General features: G+C 36.6%; 1 protein-coding gene across 1 annotated transcript in view; it reads right to left on the bottom strand.

Annotated features, from left to right (window-relative positions):
* Window positions 1–24,039, bottom strand: part of TENM4 (teneurin transmembrane protein 4) — a 3,327,204-nt gene that overhangs the window by 2,427,124 nt on the left and 876,041 nt on the right. The window contains exon 4 of the mRNA XM_070782510.1: window positions 17,579–17,656. The gene's annotated coding sequence lies outside the window, so the exon portion shown is untranslated. The remainder of the gene's footprint in view (window positions 1–17,578; window positions 17,657–24,039) is intronic.

The raw sequence follows: 24,039 nt of genomic DNA, 5'->3' as shown, positions 1-24,039 counted from the left end.
ATTGCAGGAGACAAGAGATGGGGGTTTGGTCCCTGGGTCAAGAAGATCCCCTGGAGGAGAGCATGGCACCCCACTCCAGTATTTTTGCCTGGAGAATCTCATGGACAGAGGAGCCTGGTGGGTTACAGCCCATGGGGTCACACAGAGTCGGACATTACTGAAATGACTTAACACTCATTAAGTTTAGGCTTATCTGTTGCCAACCTTATCTGCGGTTCCTCCCCAAATGCCTATCCCACAAGGCATTCATTCCTAGCTGCTCTGCTGAGAGTATATAGGTGTTATGAGCAAATTTGTATTCTAGGCACACAGAGTAACATGGTTCACAAATTCCAAATTGGAATTCCAGACTGAGGGGAGGCTAGGTTGTACAGAGAGGCCCACAGGTCACTGCCAGGCAATAATCATCCTTTAAAATATTCCCCTGTATGGAAAGGAATTTAATTTAATAAATAGAATCAAAAGTGAAGACTATGGCTTGGTAGCTAAGAGGCCAAGTTATGAAATCAGGCTGACAAGGGTATGAATCTGAGTTGACCACTGCCTTAGGCAAATCAAGTAAATTTTCTTTCTGCAAAATGTAGATAATAATTTCTACCTCTTGATTGTTGTGCAGATCAAATGACATAATGCATGCCAAGTTCTCAGGACAGTGTCTGGAATACCTCCCTTTAATGTTAACTACAGAGTAGCCTAAATGCACCTTCATTTCTATGCAGCCTCATACAAGTGCTCCCCAGATTATGCAAAACCCTACCTTAGCCTGCAGCTAAAATGGATAAGAAGTGGTATCGGAGCTTTTTCTTTCTGGTAAATGTTTCAATAGGAATTATTTGCTTATATATCACAAGTATACAGTGTTATACATTTTTACAACTAAACACACACATGTACATTAGCACCCAAATCAAGGCACAAAACATTACAAGCACTCCAGACACAACTTGTGTCCCCAGCTACTTACTGTCCCTCTCCTCATTCCCAGGTAACTTCGTTTCTGAAATCTAACAGCATATACCAAGTTCACCTGCTTTGAATTTCCGGTAAAATGAATTATTACAGTGTGTACTCTATTTTGTCTGAAATTCCCCTCAGCCTTAAGTTGGTGAGAGTCACATATATTTGCAAATGGACCAGTTGTATATCAGCTAATTCTCAGAGCGCTATATCATTCACTGAGTGAACTATACCAAAATTAATTTCTCCACTTTACTGTTGACTGACAGATGTGTAGTTTCCAATTTGAGGCTGTTATGAACAGAGCTGTGATAAACATTCTCGCACATGGATTTTGGTAGACATGTATCTGTTCCGTTGAGTAGACACCTAGGAGTAGACTGCCAAGGTTATAACACATGTTCAGTTTCAGTATGTAATGTTGAACAGTTTCCACATGCCTGTATCAAATTACACTCCCACCAGCAATGTTGGGAGTTGTGGTTCATCCATATCCTTGCTAACCTTGGATATTTTTCCTCTTGTTCATCTTAGCTATTTTGGTAAGTATAGTAATAGAGCATTATGTTTTCTAATTTACATTCCCTAATGACTAAGGAAATTGAGCATTTTTTCATATATTTCAATTGCCATTTGGATACCCTCTATTGTGAAGTACCCAAGCTCTTGGCACATTTGTGTGTGTGTGTGTGGGGGGGGGGTTCCACTTTTCCTGTTGCTTAGGGAATTTCTTTATATATTCTGAGTACAAGTGCTTTGTCAGATATATTAATATATACTGCAAATATCTTTTTTCACTCTGATTCCTTTTTTTTTAAATTTTCCTTGTAAGTAAATGGTCTTAATTTATAATATATTATGATTTTTATCAAACTTAGACATGTATTCTATTAGTTCTATTAAAAGCAACCTGCTCTTTATGCACAAATAATAGGAATGCAAAGTTCAAACAGTATAGTTATCCAATGTAACTTCAATGCATCCATTCCAGGCCTGTGCTCCCCATTGACCTACTGAAGACTTAAGCTAATCTGTCTTTTCTAAGGTTACTTAAGGCCTCTCTTATTTTCTTATTTTTTTCCAAGATTAGTCCTAGGCATTAACATTTATAATAAAATCATCTGCATTAGCAGGGCAAAATAGCATTACTGGGTAATTTAGGAAGAGCGTAGGGCAAATAACAAGACAGATTATAGGGAAATGGTAACATTTGGGAAGAGATGGGAGGATACAAATGAAACTTGTGTGAATATAACTGTTATTAAGCAGCATGTTCAGGAACTTGACCCTCACCTATGTAAGGAATGACATTCTTGTGGTCATTCAGTCATTCATTTACTACCTATTGTTTTATATTGTCTTAATAGTTTTTTTCCTATAGTTTTTTCCTTGATAGTTTGACTCCTCATTGGATTTGTATTTATTTAAAGTAAGGATTAGCACTTACATCAGTCTCAAAAATTCTCTGTCACATCTTGTTACCCTAGAAAAGCCATAGGACCTCAAAACTGAGTGAGCGAGACATACATCTATCATCCCAACAAGAGTATGCTGCAATATTGTTGAAGACACTGTTTCTGAGCCAGCATTCTGGGAGCACAGAGACACTTGAAGCTGGGGTGAAGAAAATCTTGACAATGAGAGGTGTTTGGAACTAGGTCTTAGAGAATAAAGACTTCTCCAGGTAGAAAAGGAAGAAAATGGCAGTGTGTCTTTCATTTCTGATTGCTGGGTATAATCCAGAAACATGAGTAAAGTCAATGCTCTTTTACTCACGTAAAGCACTATTTATTTCAGGCAATAGGAGTTTGTAAGAATAGTATATAATTGCATTTTTCAAAGGAAGGGCATCTATAGCTTCAGATAAAATGAGGGAAAGAATGTCTTCCTACTTTGTTTTTGCTCTATACTGATCGAAGAATAGCTCAGAGTTCTTGGGGGGAAATAATGCCCAGAGCAATCCCAGATGCACAGCAGAGGGCACCAGCAGGCAATATTCAGAGTGAGAAGGTGGACTACAAGGTTACTGATTAACCTGCATAGGATCTAGTCGTAGGCACTATTCAAATAAGAATAACTGTATCTAAAAATCTGCCCCGGAGGCTGAAACTGTTAATTTGTATTTCTTCCTCAAATGCTTGGGTTATATCATCCATTAAAAAAATACAATAATATTAAAAACAAAAGAAAATGATATGAAAAATCCACATATATACAAATATTTAAAAACTCACAGAGAATGCAGACCCTGTTCTCCTAAAATTAGTTAACATGCCCTTATTAATAGTTTAGAATAGTGTTGTCCAATAGAAACAATCTGAGTCACAAAATAAATTTCAATGTTTTAGTAGTCACATTAAGAGGCAGAAAGACTCCTACAGATCAAGTACCATTTTCAGTACTTAACAACTGTAGGTACAACCAACATATAACTTATCAATGATGATGTTAAACCTAATCAACTAGTTAAAGATTTGTAGGATTCTCCACTCTAAAATTATTCCCTCCCCCGTTTTTATACTGTACTCTTTATATGTAACTAAGCATAATCCATCATTAAGGAGGAGAGGGGCAATTATTTCACAAATTATTTGAAATTGTTTTTATAGATTTATCTACCCATCCTCCTCTGCCTTTTCATTTTTAATTCTATCATTTATATCAGTGTGGACTTCATTTTCTATTATCTGGTTCCACCACTTCATGGAAAATAGATGGGGAAACAGTGGAAACAGTGTCAGACTTTATTTTTCTGGGCTCCAAAATCACTGCAGATGGTGACTTCAGCCATGAAACTAAAAGATGCTTACTCCGTGGAAGGAAAGTTATGACCAACCTAGATTGCATATTCAAAAGCAGAGACATTACTTTCCCAACAGAGCTTCGTCTAGTCAAGGCTATGGTTTTTCCTGTGGTCATGTATGGATGTGAGAGTTGGACTGTGAAGAAGGCTGAGCGCCGAAGAATTGATGCTTTTGAACTGTGGTGTTGGAGAAGACTCTTGAGAGTCCCTTGGACTGCAAGGAGATCCAACCAGTCCATTCTGAAGGAGATCAGCCCTGGGTGTTCATTGGAAGGACTGATGTTGAAGCTGAAACTCCAATACTTGGCCACCTGATGTGAAGATCTGACTCATTGGAAAAGACCCTGATGCGGGAAAGATTAAGGGCAGGAGGAGAAGGGGACGACAGAGGATGAGATGGTTGGATGGCATCACTGACTCAATAGACATGGGTTTTGGTGAACTCCGGGAGTTGGTGATGGACAGGGAGGCCTGACATGCTGCTGTTCATGGGGTCACAAAGAGTTGGACACGACTGAGCGACTGAACTGAACTAATATCAATATGGAGATTTGATTAGTGATAGAACCGTTATCTGAAGATTTCACTAATAAATGAATATCTCTTGTGTTATTTTTTGTTTTTAACTTAGAAAGCAGCAGAATGCAGATTAAAAAACATAAGTTTGAGAACTGGAAGGAATTTTACCCAAGTTTGGACTCTGCCACTTATTAACTGAATACCTTTAAGAAAGTTTCATAAATATTATTTTCAGTGTCCTCATTGGTATTAATAAAAATGAAAATAATAGAAGATTTTTATGAAGCACATGCGAAGTATGTGACCCAGAGTTAACCTCACTATTCTGCAGTGATAAGCCCAAAAATACCATGATGGTCTGCAATATATGACAATACACACAATACAGAGTGCTGAATTCAAAGTGGTTTGGATTCATGATGTTCATACGGTCCTCCCTGAAATTCTTACAGGTGTATATTACTGCTAAAGTTAATTAAAAATAAGAACAAAACAGTGAGAAATACAAAGAAGTTTATAAGAAGACATATGGGGAAAGTCAAAATTTGAACCTAGTCTTGTCAAAAGCCAAGCATGCATTTCCTTCTTCTGTTAATTTCCAAGTATGGCAAAAACCATTACAATATTGTAAAGTAATTAGCCTCCAATTAAAATAAATAAATTTATTTAAAAATTTTTTTAAAAATTCCCAATAGGACTTCCACAAACACAGAGCCTAACCTGTCTCCATTATCCTTACTATTTTGCTTAATGCATGGTGATGCACATTAGGGTCAATAAATAACTAAATGAAAACTAATGAGTAAATGAGAACTAATCTTGTTTTTCTCTCTTTAGGACTAAAGAAAATTTAGCCAAATTAGGGAGAAATTCCTTAATCCATTAGGCCCAATTATATTCCATTTTCTTTTTTGCCTGCAAAAATAACTTTGTAAAAAGTCTGAAACATGCATGGTTCATTCTTTTGTGTGAAAACTGCTCAAGCAGTCTCCAGACCCACCCAACTTAGAATGAAAAGGATAAATGACAAGCCTATTATTAAAGTTTTGATTAGTACTGTTAGCCAAGGTCCAAAGAGAGTTTTTATTCAACAGTTTTGAAAAACCAAAAAGGCAAATTTCATGTATATTTCTATGCATTAGCCACAGAATGAGTGACTGACACTTCAGATTGTCAAAATGTCTAAGACTTCCAAACAGGATGGAATGAGGTAGCTGCCATTCCTGTTTCCAGAGAGACTGCTAATCTTAAAATTTAACCTCTCCTTTGCCAAATTAATTTCAGTTTGACATTCTTGCTTTCTACTCTCTTTGCTCTTAGAGCTTTCCTGAAAAGCATTCTTATCTGGAGTAGATTAGAGTTGCAGTTCTTGAACCAAGACAGAGCATCATGCCTACATGTAGCACGGAGGCCTGCTGAACTCAATGCCCTTAAGATAGTGAATTGTCATTCTAATCACTTTTAATCTGTGCAGCTTGGGGATGATCTTGGAATCTGACTCATATTTTCACAAAAGGAGTATAGATGCAACCCATAAGGGATATAGTATGCTTCAGGGGTGTGAAAATACAACCTGTTCAGCTCCTGTTGAGAGCCAGGCCCTGGCATTCAGTAACGTTTGGCCCACATTCTGATTTGAGGGAAATTCTGAAAATTCTCGTTTGACTGAAGCTTCGTCACCACTAGGTTTTGGAATGAGATTTGCATGCAAGTTGGGGAGGGCATGTGTAGTGTAAAAGGAAATTGGCACTGGAACCAGTTAGGCTTGGTTTGAAGTCATTGCTCTGCCACGTACATGCTTGTGTGCCAGTGTGGGCCAATTTGTTTTAATGGCTACAAGAATAAATCCCAAACCCCACCAGCACGTTTTCAAATGTATGCTAATTGATTTCACTGGAAATCCTGAAGAGATTATTTGGAATGCTTGTTGCATTTCTATTACCGTGTTAAAAAATGTGTATTGTCAGTCCTCTCACTTCACTCTTGCCAGTCACATCCCTAAAGCAACAAATCGTGCCACTGCCCCATCCCCAGGTGATAACTGATGCACTTTCTGTTGCTATCAATTAGTCTGCAGCTTTCTAGAATTTTATATAAATGGAGATCAAACAGTATGTACCTTTTTTTTTGAATCTGGCTTCTTTAATTTCGGAATCATATTGAGATTCTTTTACATTGCTACATGTGTGGGAGGTCCATTTATATTCATTCCCTTTCATTGCATGCTTCTATTGTATGGCCATACTGTAGTTGATATATTCATTCACCTGTTGATAGATATTTGTGCTGTTTCCCATTTGGGGTTATTAAAAATAATGTTTCTATATAAGCATTCACCTATATGTCTTTGTAGAAGCATATAATTTTATTTTTTCTTGGGAAAATACCTAAAAATGTAACGACTGTGTCAATGCATTATACATGTGTGATAAATCACTTCTGCTGCTGCTGCTGCTAAGTCACTTCATTTGTGTCCGACTCTGTGCGACCCCATAGATGGCAGCCCAGCAGGCTCTGCCATCCCTGGGATTCTCCAGGCAAGAACACTGGAGTGGGTTGCCATTTCCTTCTCCAATGCATGAAAGTGAAAAGTGAAAGTCAAGTCACTCAGTCGTATCAGACTCTTCGCGACCCCATGGACTGTAGCCCACCAGGCTCCTCCTCCCATGAGAGGCTGCATCAATGAGAAACGTGTTTAATTTTAAATCACCAAATATTTTCCCAAGGGCTTGTACCATTTTACATACCAACTTGAAGTATATGAGATTTCCAATGTCTCCACATTCTCGCCAACAAATTGTGTTGTCATTGTTTTTAATTTAAGACATTCTATTAAGCATCTAGTGGTGTGGTTTGTGGCTTTAATGTACATTTCTTTAATGATTAATGACAAATGCTTATTTTTAATTCATATGTATTCTTTTGTGAAGTATCTTTAAAAATCTTTTCTTTGTTTATAATTGGTTTATTTGACTTCTCATAATGATGTTTGGAGTTACTTACATATCCTGAAACAAAATCTGTTATTAGATATTTGATTGGCACAAACTTTTCCCAAGTCTGTATCTTTTTAGATATTCTCTTACTAGTGTCTTTCAAAGAGCAAAAGTACTTAATTGTGATTAAATGCAATTTGTGTATATTTTCTTTTATAGATCTTGCTTTCAATGTTGAATTAAAAAAATTAAAACTAAAAAAAAATTCCTAAGACCACAATGACTTTCTCTTGCTTTCTTCTAGAATTTTTAGTTTTATATTTTAAATTTAGATCTATGATCATTTATGTTCATTTTTATATACAGTAAGAAGTATGGATACCAGTTTACTTGCTTGCATATGAATATCCAATTGTCCAAAATCACTTGAAGAAAAGACTAGCTTTCCTCCACTAAATTATTTTTGTCAAAAATCACTTGTTTATGAATGTACGGATCTATTTCTGTGGGTTTCTATTCTGTTCCATTGATACATACATATGTCTCTCTTTACACTCCCACCACACTGTCTTATTCCCATAGTATTATAATAAGTCTTGAAGTGAGGTAGTGTAATTTCTCCAAATTAACACTTATTTTTCAGTTTCTAGGCTGTTTGAGGTACTTGTATTGTCATAAGTATTTTAGAATTAGCTTGTAATTTTTACCAAGGGCATCTGATGGGATTGTTACTGGCATTACATTGAATCTACTAGACAAATTTAGGAAGGATTAAAATCTCAATATAGTCTTTTAACTTATAAATACATATTATCCCCCCACTTATTTAGGTTGTTTTCAGGATACAAGTTTTACACATCTTCTCTTAGATTTATCCTGAAGCATGTCACATTTTTTATATTATTTTAAATAGCATCTCTTAAAATTAAACATAACAGGACTGGTTAAAATTAAATTTCAGTTATATCCTCTAGCCTTGCTAAACTTACTTAGGTCTAATTGCCTTCTTTGTGGCTTTCATAGGATTCTCGATTCTCTACATAGACCACTATGTCATCTGCAAATAAAGCCGAGTTTAATTTTTCCTTTCCAATTTGGATCTTTCTCTTTCTCGCTTTCTTTACTTTTCTGCCTTCCTTCTTTATTCCTTTGCTTCCTCATTGTATACATTAGAACCTCCTACAATCTTTTGAAGTTGTGAGGGCAGGCATTCTTACCTTGTTCTTTATCTTAAGGGAAAACATTCAGTCTTTACCATCTTGACCACCTAACAGGTTGGGAAAATTTCCTTCTAGTCGAAGTTTAGTTTGAGTTTTTATTAGAAATATATGGTTTTCCAAAGCCTTTTCTGACTCTGTGGAGATGATCATGTGGTTTACTGTTGAGTCAACCTTGCATTCCTTTAATGAACCTAAGTGCAGAGCATGTATTATCTATTTGTATATTTTAAAATTATATTTGCTAAATTTTTATTAAGAATGTTTGCTTTTATGTTTATGAGGGATATGAGTCTATAATAGTGTTCCTGTATGACTTAAGTATTAAGGCAATGCTGGTCTCAAATAATTAGTTAAGAAAAATAGCTCTTAAATATCTATGAGGGTTTGTAAAGAATTGATACTATTGTTCCTTTAAATGTTCAGTGGAATTTACAAGTTAAGTCCTCTCACGCTGGAAATTTCTTTGTGGGAAAGTTATTAACTACAGTTCTATTCCCTTAACAGTCATAGTGTCACTTATGGATTGTTGAGTGATAATATTAGTTCCCTAGGGCTGCTGTAACAAAATTGCCACAAACTGGGTAGCTTACAACAACAGACATTTGTTTTTTCATAATTCTAGTGGCTAGAAGTCTGAAATCAATGCTTCAGTAGGGCCAATCTTTATCTGAAAGCTCTGGAAAGAACCCTTCCTTGTCTCTCGTAAGTTATGGGGACTCCAGGTATCCTTGGCTTGTGGCAGCGTCACTTTAATCTCTGGCTCAGTCTTCACATGGCCGTCTTCCCTGTGTCTGTGTGTAAACCTCTTTATCTTGTAAAGATATCAATCATTAGATTCAGCGTCTAACCTAAATCAAAGAAGCTCTCTATAGAGCTACCAAAAGTATTTTTCACAGAGCTAGAACAAATAATTTCACAATTTGTATGGAAATACAAAAAACCTCGAATAGCCAAAGCAATCTTGAGAAATAAGAATGGAACTGGAGGAATCGACCTGCCTGACTTCAGGCTCTACTCCAAAGCCACAGACATCAAGACAGTATGGTACTGGCACAAAGACAGAAATATAGATCAATGGAACAAAAAAGAAAGTCCAGACATATGGACACCTTATCTTTGACAAAGGAGGCAAGAATATACAATGGAGAAAAGACAATCTCTTTAACAAGTGGTGCTGGGAAAACTGGTCAAACACTTGTAAAAGAATGAAACTAGAGCACTTTCTAACACCATACACAAAAATAAACTCAAAATGGATTAAAGATCTAAACACAAGACCAGAAACTATAAAACCCCTAGAGGAGAACATAGGCAAAACACTCTCCGACATAAATCACAGTAGGATCCTCTATGACCCACCTCCCAGAATACTGGAAATAAAAGCAAAAATAAACAAATGGGATCTAATTAAACTTAAAAGCTTCTGCACAACAAAGGAAACTATAAGCAAGGTGAAAAGACAGCCTTCAGAATGGGAGAAAATAATAGCAAATGAAGCAATTGACAAACAACTAATCTCAGGTATATACAAGCAACTCCTGCAGCTCAATTCCAGAAAAATAAATGACCCAATTAAAAAATGGGCCAAAGAACTAAATAGACATTTCTCCAAAGAAGACATACAGATGGCTAACAAACACATGAAAAGATGCTCAACATCACTCATGATCAGAGAAATGCAAATCAAAACCACTATGAGGTACCATTTCACGCCAATCAGAATGGCTGCTATCCAAATATCTACAAGCAGTAAATGCTGGAGAGGGTGTGGAGAAAAGGGAACCCTCTTACACTGTTGGTGGGAATGCAAACTAGTACAGCCACTATGGAGAACAGTGTGGAGATTCCTTAAAAAACTGGAAATAGAACTGCCTTATGACCCAACAATCCCACTGCTGGGCATACACACTGAGGAAACCAGAATTGAAAGAGGCAAGTGTACCCCAATGTTCATCGCAGCACTGTTTATAATAGCCAGGACATGGAAGCAACCTAGATGTCCATCAGCAGATGAATGGATAAGAAAGTGGTGGTACATATACACAATGGAGTATTACTCAGCCATTAAAAATATACATTTGAATCAGTTCTAATGAGGTGGATGAAACTGGAGCCTATTATACAGAGTGAAGTAAGCCAGAAAGAAAAAGACCAATACAGTATACCAATGCATATATATGGAACTTAGAAATACGGTAATGATAACCCTGTATGCGAGATAGCAAAAGAGACACAGATGTATAGAACAGTCTTTTGGACTCTGTGGGAGAGGGCGAGGGTGGGATGATTTGGGAGAATGGCATTGAAACATGTACAATATCATATAAGAAATGAATCGCCAGTCCAGGTTCGATGCAGGATACAGGATGCTTGGGGCTGGTGCAGTGGGATGACCCAGAGGGATGGTGCGGGGAGGGAGGTGGGAAGGGGGTTCAGGATGGGGAACACGTGTACACCCGTGGTGGATTCATGTTGATGTATGGCAAAACCAATACAATATTGTAAAGTAATTAGCCTCCAATTAAAATAAATAAATTTAAATTTAAAAAAAAGTGATTACAAGTAAAAAACAAAACAAAACAAGCAAACAAAAAATTTTCAACTAATTACAACTCCAAAATTTCTAGTATCCTTCCAAAGGACATTATTTCACCCTCTAGAGTGAGCTTTAAAACTTAGCGTCTACCAAGAAATTTGTCCATTTAATCTAAGTTGTCAAAGTTATTGGTATGATGTTACTCATAATATATATCTCACTTTCCTGATATTGATAATGCATGTCTATTCTGGTTTTATTCTAAATCAAACTGACTAGAAGTTTATCAGTTTTATTGATTGTTACAAAAAAAAGCTTTGGTTTCATTAATTTTCTCAATTGTTTTCCTGTCTTCTATTTCATTGAGGGGGGTTGTGTTGAATATTTAATATTTCCTGTCATTTGCTTAACTTGCATTTAATTTACTCCTTTACTAGTTTCTTAAAGTAGAAGGTAAGGTCATTCATTTAAATTTTTTATTTTCTAAAATAAGTATTCAGTGCTATAACTTTTTTTAAGCTTGTCATAGCCAAATCCCACAAATTTTGATATTCTATATTTTCATTTTCATTCAGTTCAAAGTTCTATGTATTTATCTCCTTAGATTATTTTCCTACTGACAGTCATTCATACAACTTGTTCAATAAAATTCAATCTTTCAGAGCTTTACCAGGTATGGGATGGATGTTCTTAAGGCAGCATCCTAGAAAATGGAGTGAGCAAGGGGAATTTCTCTCCCTGGCCTGAAAACCAATCTCAAATGGAAATCAAAAAAGCCTCTAATTGGCACATAAGTTAACAACTTTAGAACTGATATGCTTCTACATTGGAGCATCCTCCAAGTTTCCAATACATCTTCATTCTCTGTTTCTTTAAACAGACCACTAATTCACCACGCTCTCTGAAGAATGCAATGAGATATTTACTGTCTCTTTCAGATATAAAAATTGCTGAATTTCTGCCTGGATATTGAAGCTCCAGTGTACATGATATACAATTACCCTCTCCTATAATTTCCTATATTATAGCTCTGTAGTCTGCAGTGTATATCCCTATAATTATTTCTATAATATTTACATGATTTTACTTACATAATATCTCAGTTCAGTTCAGTCACTCAGTCGTGTCCAACTCTTTGAAACCCAATGAACCGCAGCATGCCAGGCCTCTCTGTCCATCACCAACTCCTGGAGTCCCGGACACACAAACCCATGTCCATCGAGTCAGTGAGCATCCAGCCATCTCATCCTCTGTTGTCCCCATCTCCTCCTTCCCCCAATCCCTCCCAGCATCAGGGTCTTTTCCAATGAGTCAACTCTCTGCATCAGATGGCCAAATTATTGGACTTTCAGCTTTAGTATCAGTCCTTCCAATGAACACCCAGGACTGATCTCCCTTAGGATGGACTGGTTGGATCTCCTGGCAGTCCATGGACTCTCAAGAGTCTTCTCCAATACCTCAGTTCAAAACCATCAATTCTTCTGCACTCAGCTTTCTTCACAGTCCAACTTTCACATCCATACATGATCACTGGAAAAACCATAGCCTTGACTAGATGGACCTTTGTTGACAAAGTAATGTCTCTGCTTTTTAATATGCTGTCTAGGTTCGTCGTAACTTCCCTTCCAAGGAGTAAGCGTCTTTTAATTTCATGGCTGCAATCACCATCTGCAGTGATTTTGGAGCCCCCCAAAATAAAGTCAGCCACTGTTTCCACTGTTTCCCCATCTATATGCCATGAAATGATGGGGCCGGATGCCATGATTTTAGTTTTCTGAATGTTGAGCTTTAAGCCAACTTTTTCACTCTCTTCTTTCACTTTCCTCAAGAGGCTCTTTAGTTCCTCTTCACTTTCTGCCATAAGGATGGTGTCATCTGTATATCTGAGGTGATTGATATTTCTCCTGGCAGTCTTGATTCCAGCTTGTGCTTCCTCCAGCCCAGAGTTTCTCATGATGTACTCTGCATATAAGTTAAATAAGCAGGGTGACAATATACAGCCTTGATGTACTCCTTTTCCTATTTGGAATCAATCTGTTGTTCCATGTCCAGTTCTAACTGTTGCTTCCTGTCCTGCATACAGGTTTCTCAAGAGGCAGGTCAGATGGTCTGGTATTCCCATCTCTTGAAGAATTTTCCACAGTTTATTGTGATACACACAGTCAAAGGCTTTGGCATAGTCAATAAAGTAGAAATAGATGTTTTTCTGGAACTCTCTTGCTTTTTCGATGATGCAGCAGATGTTGGCAATTTGATCTCTGGTTTCTCTGCCTTTTCTAAAACCAGCTTGAACATCTGGAAATTCATGGTTCACATATTGCTGAAACCTGGCTTGGAGAATTTTGAGCATTATTTTACTAGCGTGTGAGATGAGTGCAATTGTGTGGTAGTTTGAGCATTCTTTGGCATTGCCTTTCTTTGGGATTGGAATGAAAACTGACCTTCTCCAGTCCTGTGGCCACTGAGTTTTCCAAATTTGCTGGCATATTGAGTGCAGCACTTTCACAGTGTCATCTTTCAGAATTTGAAATAGCTCAACATAATATCTAAGATAATGATTTATTTTTCAGAAACTTTAGTTGCTCTCAGACAGGACACAATGAGGCTATATTTATTTCCTATATTAAATGCTAAAGAAAAAATAGTATATGCATATAGATTAGCTTGTCATAAACAAGTATATAGGTTTGGGATATGATGTTGAAAAAGATGTAAGTAGAATAAAAAACGCGTATTCATATAAGAGTGATGTTACTATTTCCATGTAACATCAAGAGAGAGGTGTATTACATCCCAAGAAAAATTAACATCAAAGCACTCTATAATTGTAAGAAAAATCTAATGAATGAATTTCCCCCTGGAATTTTAGATGTTCTATTACATGTGTTTGAAGCCCAGTAGGTTTCAATTCACAATAGGAAGATGTAAAATTTTGGAGTCAGTTACATCTGAGTTCAAATCCTAGCTCTGCAACTTTCAGCTGAATGATCTTAGACAAGTTATTTAGTATCTTTAAATAGCAATTCAGATAATAAGATATATTTCATACTGCTCTTATCAGGATCAAATTAGATAACTGCTAGAAATCAAAGAGTGGTATGATGATCAGTGAATTTTACTTTCATTATTCCCCCTCAATATTTTTCTTTACAGAATTTGTGTAGCTTCATAGTGGTTTTTGCCCATTGGGAGGTAGCCCATGTAATTAAAAATTATTTTTTCAGACAGAGCTAATTTTAAAATAATTTATTTAATATAGAGGTTTTTATACTTTAATGAATATCAAAACCCCCTAGAGAGTTTTGTAATCCTTAAATTCCTGGACACTGCCACCAAAGATTTTGATTCAGGAGGGTTGGATAAGCCGAGGAATTTATGTTTCTAAAAAGGTATGCTAGTATTGCTGATTGGAGAACAGAATTCGAGAACAGCTGCTATGACCCATTTGCAACCACCCATGCAACATGATTGGCAAACAGAAAGGGAAGGTCACATTTCCCACAGGCATATTTGCTTTTCTAACCTTTAAACGCATTCTGCAGAAAAGTCAGCATGTTCCAATAGAGGAGAGTCAGCATACCCAGACTTCTCTCCCTTATTGTGCTACCTGGGGCATATCACTTCACTATTCCTGGCTCCAGTTTTTCCATCCTAAAATTTAAAGGACTAAATAGATCAGTGTGTTTTAAATTGTGTCCTCTAAACTGTTAGAGGTTCTTCAGAGAAAACTCAGGGATGGTGTTGGTGAGGGAGTTGAACAGACAAGGAAACTTCACCATTCCCAGAAAGATCCTCTCTCATTGTATAACTTTGGTCTATAGTGAAGTTCCATGCAAGGAACCAAACCAAATCAAACAAAACAAATGTAAACAAAAAATCCAGTTTGAAAAGATCCTTGGATAAAAGATCAAGATAATATTCATGGTCACAGTCATACTGCCTTTCTCATATACTGAACTCCACACACACATAACATTCTGTACTCATAGCTTTCTGAGTTTACAATGATAATTAGTGATGACAACCTGAGTCACTGCAAATATTCAAACTCTAAGCTATCTTCAGTGCACTTTTGCTGTTAAAATTTTCTTCTATTCCAATTATTTGAAAACAGATGCGCCTTTCCTTGCTCCCTGTAATTACTCTGTTAATCTATATATATTCCCATTCACATTCTGTGATACAGTTAACATCTTTGAGTGCTTTCTCTGTGTTACCCAGTATACTAAGAGCTTGATATATATTACCCACCTCAATCCTCAGAAAATCCCTTTTGGATAATATCATTGTTTGCTACCTGCCATGCAGCTGCTGTAGCAAAGAGAGGTTAACTTAGTTTCTCATGAGTTACAGGAAGTGAAAGATGAGAGTGGAATATAATCCTGTATACTTGTCTGTAAAGTTTATATTCTAGTTATGTTTAAAAAAAAGATCAAACGATCAGGTTATCAAGTGGAACCATCAAAATATATTCAGATAGAGTTCTCTGTCTGATACCAAAATGAGAGAGACAAATTTAAAAGGAAAGAACAAAGACACTATATTCCTGTAATGAGAGGAGATAGCCTTCCTCCAACAGAGGTCTTTCATCAAGTGAATAGAAGACAGGAGGGTTTCAATTATTTCTCCAGAATCATGAAGACAGACTTATGAACTGGGAAACAATATTACTTATTTTATTACTTGATTTCTCAAAAGAAAGGTTGGCTGAAGAGCATTAGGCTAAGCTAATGAAATTAAAACAAATAAAGGCATATATTACACAAACATCATGGTCAAAAGCAGTAATGTGTGTATATGGTGGGTAAGATACAAGGTAAGGAAGGCATCATGAAAGATGGAAATCCCACTGTAATGCCACCTTCTTGACCACAGAGACTAATAGCCTCTTAAGCATGGGAATTCACTCCAATGATGTTTCACTTGGAACCTTCTAATTCTACGTGAATAAAGCATTAACAGTGTAGATTAGACACATGGTCCATGATCTGAAGAAACTTAGACAATGATTTTGTATGAACCTTGGGCAGGTCAGTAGTCAGGGGAGACATTCTAACCCAAAGACACTCATTCATCTTCTTAATACCTGTTTTAAGAAATTCAGATAAAAAACAAACCAAAAAATAAATAAATAAATAAATAAAAACAAGGAGTCACCACAAATAACCTGAGGACTGAGACTGCTGTAGTTAGAAAACCATATGATATCATACCAGGTGTGATGGTAACTTTCATTGTTACCTAAGGTCTTAAGATTGAACCTCTCATTCTTCCTTGGGACATTTGCTAAATAGGCTCCCATCTCAGTCTGGCCAGCTCATCTGTATTCTCAGTTTTATTCATGACCAATTCGGGAAATGTTTGTGAAGGTTGAAAAAAGTAATTACTAACAAATTTATTTAAATATGTATGAATTACCATGCTGCTTTTACAAAAAAAAAAAAGGAAATTGCTTTGGCCTCAATTATTTCCTCAATATAAAATTAATAGTTCATTGACACATACAATATGTTTTAAAATTATTCTCATAATGTTATCAATTAGAAATCTCAATGAAAAATACTAACTAAACAATATATATGTAGAAACAGGGGATAAATATGATGTATAGAAGGGAAATCAGTTAGCCATTATGAAATCTTTATATTTTGACAACTAAATGTCATAAACTAAATTTTATAGAATTCTGAGCCAAAAAGCAAAGAAGTATCTAATATAAATATTAGATTAATATAGTATTCTTATATTATATAATATATAATAATATTTAATATTAATATAATAATAAAATCTAATGTTAATAAGAATAGTAATACACAATTGAATGATAATAAATCATGGCACTTTCATTCCTTCTGTTAATATACTGATACACTGATAATCCAAGCATGAAATTCTGATGGTTCTGTATTCCTTTTCTGTTTCTCCTGTTCTCTTTGTTAAAATCGCCATCTACAAAGGCAAATTATACTTCATCTTACCAACTCACTGAAGTTGAGTGCCTATTCTCCAGAATGGAGAGTATAGCTGTTTCCAAATACCATCTCTTCTGCAAGTCACTGATCTTTACAACTTTCACTAGTATTGATTTCCATTTCACAAAATGTATTTCCCCCCATTTTGAAACATGCATGAAAGCCTTCACATATTCAGTTTAATTTGTGGTTTTAACCCCTACATTCACATTCAAGGGAAACAGCTGTCTTACTCATCATTGTTACTTTCATTCAACAGACAATGCATTCAAAAACTGATTAGAGTAAGATGCTGTGTGCTTCCAGCACATATCAAACAGAAGAACAATGAACACCCAGATTACATTAGAAGGACTGTGACTAAAGATATTTAGATAGAATGTGTGTTGATAGAGTAATTATTAGGTGGAGTAAATTGCAATGGAGAAGCTTTAACAAGTACTTGTATAAATAGTTTCTTTTCCACAAAAGAGGTCTTGTAGCAGAGGAAAGAAAAATAGTCTCTTGCTTCTAGTAATTTCCAAAATCAATTGCCTCAAGTAGTATTGCAAGAATATTTTTAAAGTTTCAGTTTACAGTGTATTAGATACATTTAATTTTGAGTCAGTGCTCTTGGGTAGTGAAAGCCTTACCTTCTCCAGTGGTTTCTTCTTCACCTTGCGCAGGGAGAATCGATAGATGGATGCTGTGAGATGGCTACCTGGGGTGATCTAAAATGAAGAAGGCATTTGAAATTAGGAAAAGAAACCTGCAAGCTGCTATAATGACAGCCTCATAAGAGTGTTTCTCAGTCAACAGCAGTTACAGTGGTTGCACTGTGTACTAAGCCCAGTTTTAGTACAGTTTTAGGCCTGGAAGTGCAAAGAGAGTAAAATGAATAGATGGGGAAACGAAAATGAAAATCAAAAAAGAAAATGAACTCATTCTTCAGAAGTGTTTATAAATTACCTGGGAAGTTATAGTGTTATACTTATAATTGGAGGAAAGATCACTTTGCCAACCATAGCCACAGACATTTCATCAGACACAGAAATTCTTCAGTGAAGGCCCATTGCACGGAAGTGCTTTGGCATCTTTTTTTTTTTTTTAATTCAATAACTGAAGTTAAAAAAAATGGCCTGCCCTGCACAATAGAAATGAATTGGGAGATTCAAGGGTATCTGAGTGGTAGAGAGACAAAGACGACAGATGGGAAAGGTACATGTGAAAAAAAAGAAGGAATCAATAAAATAAATTGTCATCCCTACAAACTTTCAACATTTTGTAAAAGAGGCAAAACTTCCAGCTAAAATGATAAATATATTTTGTGGAAATCAGTAAAAGGAATTCCTTTCAGATGAAACTGATACACAGTGAGAGAGTGTGAACTCTCTGGAAATTAGTTTTTATCTTTAGGAGTGCTTTTAAATTTCTTAGGCTGTGAAATCCAGAGAAGTGTTCAAAAACATTTTCTAGGTGTGAAGGACATTTTGAACATAAAATACACTACAACAGTATTATTCATGTAATATAACATTTTGACATGAATCTCAGTGTGTTAGGTTGAAAACACCCTCCTCTAAGGATGTCCACATCCTGATCTCTAGAACCCATACATGTTCCCATACATGACAAAAGCAACTTTGTACAGGTGATTAAGTTAAGGACCTTGAGATGGAGAGATTACCTAGATTATCTTTGTGGTCCCAAATGTAACCCTAAGACTCTTTATAAGTGAAAGATGGAGGCAAGAGTAACAGAGTCAAAGAGACTGGAAGATTCTATGTTTCTGGCTTTGATGACGAAGAAAGGGACCATGAACAAAGCATGTCGATGGCCTATAGAAACTGGAAAATGCAAGGAAATGGATTATCCCTCAAGCTTCCAGAAGAAATGTGGCCGTGCTAACACTGAGTTTATCTTAGTAAGATCTCTCAAATTATAAGACACTAAATGTTTATTGTTTTAAACCACTAACTTTGTTGCAATTTGTTGCAGCAACAGTAAGAATCTAACACTCAGATTAGTAAATCTTGACTAACTAAGAGTGAGATCTACAACTTTTCAAGACTTGACCAAATAATAAGAAAACAATGAAGCAGATTGCTAAGGCACTGGGTGGAAGGGAGGATGAAAACCACTGATGTACACTATAAAATGGTGAATTTTATGTTATGTAACATTTTATTATGTGAATTATATATCAATGAAAATTAATCAATAACCTGTTGAATAAAGATTATACAATTACAACCAGTTTTGCTTTAGCCTATTGTTCAACTGTTTCAATGTATTATCCTAATCTATTTTCTTATTTTTCTGGAAACATAATTGATGATGATGATGTTAGTGGTGGTCATGGTAATTAAAAAGCAATCTTCATGAGGATAATAATTCAGCTGCTTTTTGTCCAGCCTAATTCTGTTCCCATCCTAAACAGATATAATAAATAAATAAAGCAACACAATATCCATCCTTCATATCCTGAATCTGATCCAATAGTTTGCCTTTCTATCATTATCCCTTGCAAGTGTGCATGCATGCTAAGTCACTTCAGTCATTTAGCATTCGGATTCTTTGTTATCCCATGGATCTTCCTTTCCCTTCCCTTCCCTTCCCTTTCCTTTTATTTCTTGGAAGACTATGTGATTCACAAGGCAAAATACTTTGCAATAATTTTTACTGTCTTTACTTCCTTGCCCTTTCATTTGAAGATATACAGCCTAGAGAAAATGGTTGCACTTTCTCAGGGAGAGGATTCTTGCATTCTTTCAGAATTTTGCTACTGCCAAAAGATTATCCTAATTTCAATGAACAAATTCAAAGACTAATGACAAACTATTAATGAAAACTTTTAAGTTATCCAGACAAAATGCACTGCAAAATGTCACTCTAGACTTGAGAATTATACAAAGCCATATCTAGTATTTCAGCTTGACTGCAGGCCAGTAAAGTGATGCAAGATATTAAGAAAACACATCAGGTTCAGAGATCTATAATTAATCTTGTCAGCAGATGTGGCAGGACAGATTCCTATTTAAACTTGCATATTGATGAGACTTTCCCCCCCTTTTACTGTATCAGTACAGAACACACTGGGGACCCAAGGGATCTAAACCCATCACCGTTATTTTAGAGTCAAGTTCATGCTCACTGCATGCCCTGCCTTGTTCTTGGTGGCATTAAATAATTAACTAACTATGACCATGAGTTGTCGAGAAAGCGGCAGCTTTTAGTGTATTTTTTATACATGCTGTTGAAAAACAAATATAAAATTAGAAAGTCTGTGTCCAAGGCTTGAGGTAGAATAAATGGTCAGGGGACAACACAGTCTGCATTTAGGTTCTGTAATTGAATTATATTGCAAACCTTTTAAAATATATGTATGATCATATTCTATAACAGCTAGAGCTAAATGTGAAGAATCATAGGCAATATTCTATCCTTTAATTTTAATGTGCAAGCACAAGTTGGATGAAAAAGTATGCATCTGAACCTTGAAACAATACTAGCAAAGATAAATTATCTTGAAAACTGAGAGGCCAATTAGATTATCTTTTAGTAACATTTAAAACAGAGGAACAATCACAGGTTGAGGAAAATGGGTAACTTTTCAGTAAACAAATGAGTGAATGGTGGAGTTTTATATTCATCAGACTTATTCCTCATTATTAGTTTGCCTTTAGGAAAAATAATTAAACAAAAAATATTTAGTTTTGCTCATATGCTTTCTATTTGTCAGTTTTTATTTTAGAAGTTTGTATTATTAATTACAATACATAGCATATTGAAAAGCAGAGACATTACTTTGCCAACAAAGTTCAGTCTAGTCAAGGCTATGGTTTTTCCAGTGGTCATGTATGGATGTGAGAGTTGGACTGTGAAGAAAGCTGAGCGCTGAATAATTGATGCTTTTGAACTGTGGTGTTGGAGAAGACTCTTGAGAGTCCCTTGGACTGCAAGGAGATCCAACCAGTCCATTCTAAAGGAGATCAGCCCTGGGTATTCTTTGGAAGGAATGATGCTAAAGCTGAAACTCCAGTACTTTGATCACCTCATGAGAAGAGTTGACTCATTGGAAAGGACTCTGATGCTGGGAGGGATTGGGGGCAGGAGGAGAAGTGGATGACAGAGGATGAGATAGCTGGATGGTATCACCGACTCGATGGACGTGAGTCTGAGTGAACTCAGGGAGTTGGTGATGGACAGGGAGGCCTGGCGTGCTGCAATTTATGGGGTCACAAAGAGTTGGACACGACTGAGCGACTGAACTGAACTGAAATGAACACACCACATTAGATTGGGACATGACATACATGTTAAGCACATAATTAATGCACAATAAAGTTCATGGAAACTAGGAAGTGTCTCTTTTATTAGAATAACATGATAACACAAAAAGAGCTGTGTGTTTTCTATCTCACTCTCAACCTTCTAAATCCAAGTAACTTAACAATCTTCATGGGGTCAGAGAAATGGAATATGACTTATGATGCAACTTGCAACAGGAGAGTGAATAGTAAAGCAAATTATACATATAAACACATACATATATATTATACCTATATTGTCATTTTTCAGTTGCTCAGTTCTGTCTGACTCTTTGCAACCCCAAGGACTGAAGCATGCCAGGCTTCCCTGTCCTTCACTATCTCCTGGAGCCTGTTCAAACTCATGTCCATTGAGTTGGTGATGCCATCCAGCCATCTCATCCTCTGCTATCCCCTTTTTCCCCTGCCTTCTATCTTTCCCAGCATAGTCTTCTCCAGCATCACAGTTTGAAAACATCAATTCTTCGGCATTCAACCTTCTTATGATCCAACTCGCACATCCATACATGACTACTGGAAAAACCATAGCTTTGACTAGACGGACCTTTGTCAGCAAAGTAACTTCTCTGCTTTTTAATATGCTGTCTAGGTTTGTCATAGCTTTTCTTCCAAGGAGCAAGTGTCTTTTAATCTCATGGCTGCAGTCACTGTCCATAGTGATTTTGGACCCCAAGAAAATAAAGTCTGTCACTGTTTCCATTGTTTCCCCATCTATTTGACATGAAGTGATGGGACCATATGCCATGATCTTAGTTTTTTGAATATTGAGCTTAAAAATGCATTATATTATACATATATTTATAATGTGTATATAGTATATGTTTCGTAGAAGGCAATGGCACCCCACTCCAGTACTCTTGCCTGGAAAATCCCATGGATGGAGGAGCCTGGTAGGCTGCCGACTATGGGGTCACAAAGAGTCAGACATGACTGAGTGACTTCACTTTCCCTTTTCCCTTTCATGCTTTGGAGAAGGAAATGGCAACCCACTCCAGTGTTCTTGCCTGGAGAATCCCAGGGATGGAGGAGCCTGGTGGGCCGCCATTTATGGGCTCGCACAGAGTCGGACACGACTGAAGCAACTTAGCAGCAGCATATAATATATGTATTATTAACAGGTAATCTTCTAGTATTTGCTTCATCCAGTTAGAATGATTCATATTCTATGCAGAAATCTCCCTGATTTAAAGTCAGTCAGACTAATTGTGGATAAGTGAAAAAGTGAAAGTGTTTCACTCACTTGTGTTCCATTCTTTGCAACTCCATGGACTATAGCTTGCCAGGCTCCTCTGTCCATGGGATTCTCCAGCAAGAATGTTAGAGTGAGTATCCATTCTTTTTTCTGGGATCTTTCCAACCCAGGGATCGAACCCATGTCTGCTGCATTGGTAGGCAGATTCTTTACCATTTCCAAGAATTTGGACTTTATCCAGTGACAAATGGGAATATCATTTATTGAAAAATATCATCACTGATATTTTATAAGAAACTGGAAAATGTCAACTTATGTTAAAAATATTTTGTTTACAAAGAAAGGTGATCTATTCATAGAAGATTTCCCATTAATACCCATGGGATATATATCCTAGGATCTGGTATTGAGAGTATGGGTTTTGATCATGTGGAGAACTCAAGTCTGCAACCTAGCATTCTTTACTGACCATATTTGATTCATATATGAGTTTATTCAGGAGGTTTTCATGACATTGTCTCTATGGGTGGAAGACATACAGATTTTCACTTAAAGAAATCAATACGTGCATCATGATCAGAATAACCTATAATATTAATAACAAGATAGTAACAAGATGATTTCAAACTTGGCACTTGAAAAGACTCTTGAGAGTCCCTTGAACACCAATGATACCAAACCAGTCAATCCTAAAGGAAATCAACTCTGAATATTCATCTGAGGGACTGATGTTGGAGCTGAAGCTCCAGTATTTTGGCCACCTGATGTGAAGAACTGAATCACTGGAAAAGACCTGGATGCTGGGAAAGATTGAGGGTGGGAGGAGAAGGGGGAAATAGTGGATGAGATGGTTGGATGGCATCATTGACTCAGTGGACATGAGTTTGAGCAAACTCCAGGAGACAGAGAAGGACAGGGAAGCCTGGCACGTTGTAGTCCATGGGGTCCCAAAGAGTTGGACATGACTGAGTGACTGAACAACAGCATGGTCTTTGCTATATAGTGTAATAGTGACTCTATTTTCCTAAGTGATAGCTTGATTTTCTCGCAGTGACACTCAGTGATCCTATAAAACGTCCCTCCACCATCTCTACCATCTTCCTTGTACTTACCAGCATGTGTATACTGTTCTGTGGCTCTCAGCAGACTCTATTCCTCCTGGGACGCATTATTAGTCTGTGCTGTGTTGTAACTCAAAGCTCCACAGGCTCCTCTTGTTTTGAGAAGCATCTGAGGAATAAATGTGCACTTGTGTTTCAACTAACACCCTCACGGACATGGAAAGCTAGTTTCTATAATACCTGGGGAGATCTGAATCACAATGCAACACAATTAAATTGTGACAGGGAATATGTCTAAAGCAACAGGAGGTCACCACAGATACAGTATGAGACGTGCAAGCTGATATACAAGGATTGTGATACGTGCTTTGATGAACACTAACTGTGTTCATGTTTTGACCCTTTATATCACTTTTATATGGACTAGTCTCCGAAAGCACAGGTTTCTGATCAGAGGCAATAACAATAAGCTGTGATAGAGCTTTTTAATGAGGAAGGAACCTGCTGGTCTCTCAGGCAGCCGCCAAGGT

The sequence above is a fragment of the Bos indicus genome, chromosome 29 (assembly GCF_029378745.1).
Source record: "Bos indicus isolate NIAB-ARS_2022 breed Sahiwal x Tharparkar chromosome 29, NIAB-ARS_B.indTharparkar_mat_pri_1.0, whole genome shotgun sequence".
Taxonomy (NCBI): Eukaryota; Metazoa; Chordata; class Mammalia; order Artiodactyla; family Bovidae; genus Bos; species Bos indicus.
Note: the sequence above shows the minus strand (reverse complement) of the source record. Positions and strands in the feature narration are given on the sequence as shown.